This window comes from Citrus sinensis, chromosome 8 (genome assembly GCF_022201045.2).
Source record: "Citrus sinensis cultivar Valencia sweet orange chromosome 8, DVS_A1.0, whole genome shotgun sequence".
NCBI classification, from domain to species: Eukaryota; Viridiplantae; Streptophyta; class Magnoliopsida; order Sapindales; family Rutaceae; genus Citrus; species Citrus sinensis.
In genome coordinates, this window is record NC_068563.1 from 24174657 (window position 1) to 24178830 (window position 4174).

General features: G+C 33.9%; 1 non-coding gene across 1 annotated transcript; it reads left to right on the top strand.

Moving 5' to 3' along the window:
* The first annotated feature begins 789 nt into the window (after positions 1–789).
* Positions 790–896, top strand: LOC112498718 (small nucleolar RNA R71). Its single transcript, XR_003066136.1, has one exon. It is a non-coding gene; the product is annotated as a small nucleolar RNA R71 (small nucleolar RNA).
* Positions 897–4174: the final 3278 nt, after the last annotated feature.

Consider the following 4174-nt stretch of genomic DNA (forward strand, 5'->3'; position numbering starts at 1 on the left):
AGGTTGTTGTAACATACTCTCATCTTGAGGTGGTTTTTGTGAGGAATTAAGTTTCAGCCCCTTTTTAGTCACATCAACATGGATATCAATATTCTTTCCTAATCTTAGGTTGATTACTTTGCAGTGTTCCTTTCCTTCTCTTCTCGGATCTTCTGTGTTGCTGGGTAAGCTTCTTTGAGTTCTGCTTCATTCTTTGTAATGTATTCCTTAATTAGTGTTTCCAATAAAGTGATTGGATCTTGGCTGGTGTGTTTTTGCCCTTGGCTCTGTTGATGAAAACCAGGTGGTTGAGTGTTCCTATTATGTCCATTCAATACTGAAGCATTTCGATTTTGACTGCTCCATGAGAAATTTGGGTGTTGCTTCCATCCATGGTTGTAAGCATTTGAATATGGATTGTTTTAAAGTTGTCCGTTGAAGTTACCCACATAATTTACTGATACTGGATTTCCAAGGCAGTTATCAAAGTCATGTTCTTCACCACAGTACACGCAAGACAGTTCCGCGATTTGCTTAACTGCTGCTAGAGCAGAAGTCAGGGCTTTCACCATGTTAGTTAATGAGGTTACTTGTGCTGATAATGTTGTAATTGCATTTATATTATGTACCCCTGCTGCTGGTTGTCTAGTTGATGGCCATTGAGAATTATTATTGGCAATTCTCTCCAAGATTTCATAATCTTCAGTGTAGGATTTATATAACAAAGCTCCATTTGCTGAAGCATCCACCATCAATCTCGTATTAAGATTCAACCCATTATAGAAAGTCTCCAACTGTATGCAACAAGGAATGCCATGAAGAGAACACCTTTTGAGCAGTTCTTTAAATCTCTCCCAAGCATCATACAAGCTCTCATCTTCAAGTCAATGAAATGAAGTAATCTCATTTCGCAATTTTGCATTTTTGGTTGGTGGAAAATATTTCATTAGGAATTTATCAACCAAGTCATTCCATGTAGTTATGGAATCAAATGGTAATGAATTCAATCATGCTCTTGCTCGATCTCTTAAAGAATAAGGAAAAAACCTTAGTCTCAAAGCATATTGTGTTGCTCCAGCAATTTTAAAAGCGTCACTCACTTCTAAAAACAACTTAAGATGGAGGTGAGGATCTTCATTTGGTAGTCCATTGAATTGTCCCACTGTTTGCAGCATTTGAAACATCACTAGTTTAAGTTTTGCAGCTTCTACTTCAGGTCTGACTATCTCAGGATATACAATTTGAGAAGTTAACACTGTATAATTCCTGATAGCCCTGTCTCTGTCATCAGCCATGTAAATAATATTGTTGTTGCCTGGCTATCTCTAATTAACATGCTCAATAAGCCCCTCTTGAATATTGACAGGTTGTAGTTGCCCGTGAAGGTCCAAGTTTCCCACATTATACAAATTATCCATGTCTGAAACAATTTTTAATTTCTTTGTTCTCTTCGCAGTCTCCTTACAGTCCTTGCAATCTTAGGATCAAATTGAAATACAACATATCTGTCTTTGTGCATGCAAGTGTGGATCTGTCAACAAATAAAATAAATTAGATCAAGTTGGCGCTATCAAGATTTACTTCACACTTCGAAAATAAACAATCATTCCCCGGCAATGGCACCAAAAACTTTTTGGTTAATTTTAAACTCAATTACTATTGATGCCAATGTGCAAGTGTATACAACAAGTAATAAAGTTATAAGTATTTAAGATCGTTTCCACAGGGATTGATGTTACTAAAAATGCTACTGTTGAGTGTTAGAAAATATATATTTATAAAGGAGAAAATCGTCATTTTACATTTTAAGTCTTACTAACACCCTTACTTTTATGTATTTAAGCTTCTTGTGATTTAATTATGAGTGTTTTATTTTAATTAAGTATTTTATATATTTTAGAGGCATCATGGTCATTTCACAACGAAGAGAGATCAGACAACAAAATAGACATTACTTTTGAACTCAGGACAGTCGAAAATCTTAGGAGGAGCATAAAAGGAAAAATGTAACTGTTCACATGTATGGTACTGTCCATGTTACTTTTCACGATATTGTTCATATATGGACCAATGACGTGGCATTAACTGATGATGTGGCGTTGACTGATGAGGTGTCACGATTCTATTGGACTAAAATTCTTATGTACTGTTGATCGGTGACGTGGCAGCATGTCAGTGGATCAAAAATTATGTGTACGGTACATGCGTATACACGGGATTATTTACAACCAAACCGCGTCACTATTCAAGTTGGTTGATTATTCAAACTGCGTGGTCAAACTGTGTCACTATTCAAACTGCGTAGTCAAAAAGCGCACTGTTGACTGATGACGTGGTGCAATCCTGAGCGTCCAAAATGTTTTTAATCTGATGGCCATGATTTACTCAGCGTATCTCTAAAAAAGGGGCTCTCCCCCCTAATTTGGCATCTCTGAGTTTATTTTTTAGCTTCATTTTCTGTAATTCCTTCTCCATTTTGTATTTTCTATGTATTTTAATAAATTTTTATTTTGTCTCTAGTTCAACTATGAGTAGCTAATTTTCTTTCAAGTTTGGGTTGAAGGAGAAGTCTCAACATGTGCCATGGGCTTTATTTAGTAAATTTATTTTCTCTTCCCCTTTAATTATTGTGGATGTTTTGATTTTTCGTCGATAAATAGTAATAATCTTGTTTAGATACCGCCTTAGTTTCACCGGCTCCCTAGTACAATGTTATTATTATTTGGCATGATAAGCCCTTAGCACCATATTGATTAAAGCGTGGTTCATGAGGAGTGGATACCTCCCTCATGATTTAATTGGCACTAATAAGGAATATTTATCCTATGGTGCATGTTGATGCAAATCCAGATACCCAAGCGCTTCAATTATAATAGTTTTCTCTTCAATTTATTCTCGCCATTTTAATTTAAGTTTTAGAATATTCCAAATCATTTCACTAGAAATCCAACCACACATTTAGAAAATTAAATCTACACACAATTAAAATCCACCTCCTTCTAGGATCGACACTCGTCATTATTAATATATTTTATAATAGATTTGTGCACTTGCCAGTTTAATAAAATTTACACAATAAATTTTTGGCGCCGTTACCAGGGAGGTAAGTTATTTTGATTTGTAGAATTAATTTTTGTAAATAATTTCTTTTAGTTGTTTTCTTGTAATTTGTTTTTCTTATTTTAAAAAAGATGAATCTCCATTTAGAGGTAAAAATTTCTTTTCTTTTTCTCTTCTTTAAAATTATGTGATTTAATTTTCAAGTTATTCTTTTTTCTTTATAATTTTTTTTCTTTATCTTACTAATTTATTTTTAGTTAATTTATTTCACAGATTTTTTTAGTGTGTTTTCATAGTAAGGTTGTAACAACGTAATAAAGTTAGTATCGTAATTTCTCCTTCTTCTTTATTTTTAATTGTTTTATTCCCATTTATTTATTTTTCTTTGTATGCATGGTCGAAGGTCACTATTACCTAATCTTAAGCCTATAGATCTTGAACTAGAAAAAGCACTTCGCACACACAAAAACGTTGCGATTAAAAATAAATTTGAAATGGATTTGCAACAATAACAACAAGCACCACCACAGGAAAGGCCATTTAAGGACTATTTTAGTCCCTTAACTAATTTAAGTACATCATACATAAGATACCCAAATGTAGCTGCTAGGAGTTTTGAAATAAAACTTAGTGTGCTAATCATTTAAATGATTTTTATGCTGTTTGTCAAACCTTTAAATATGAGAATTTTTCAGGTGACGATGTTAAACTTAAATTATTCTCATTTTCTTTAAAGGATAGAGCTCGTTCATGGCTCAATGTATTGCCTGCTAATAGCAATACATTATGGAAATAAATGGTAACAAAATTTTTGAATAAATATTTTCCAGTGCATAAAACCAATGCTATTCGTAGGGAAATCTCAGAGTTTACTTAGAGAGAAAACAAGTAGTTTTTTGAAACATAGGAGTGATTCAATGGGCTACTTTTGAAGTGTCCACATCATGGGTACGAGAAATGGCACGAATGCCAATACATTTTGGAGGAATTATTGCCGCATGTGCAAGAATGGCTAATGGCAACAAGTGGAGAAGAGCTAATATCAAAAAGTGCATCAGAGATTTGGGAATTCTTCCAGCAACAAGCGGATAATTCCCAACAACGGAGTCGATCACTCACGAATACTAAAAGAATA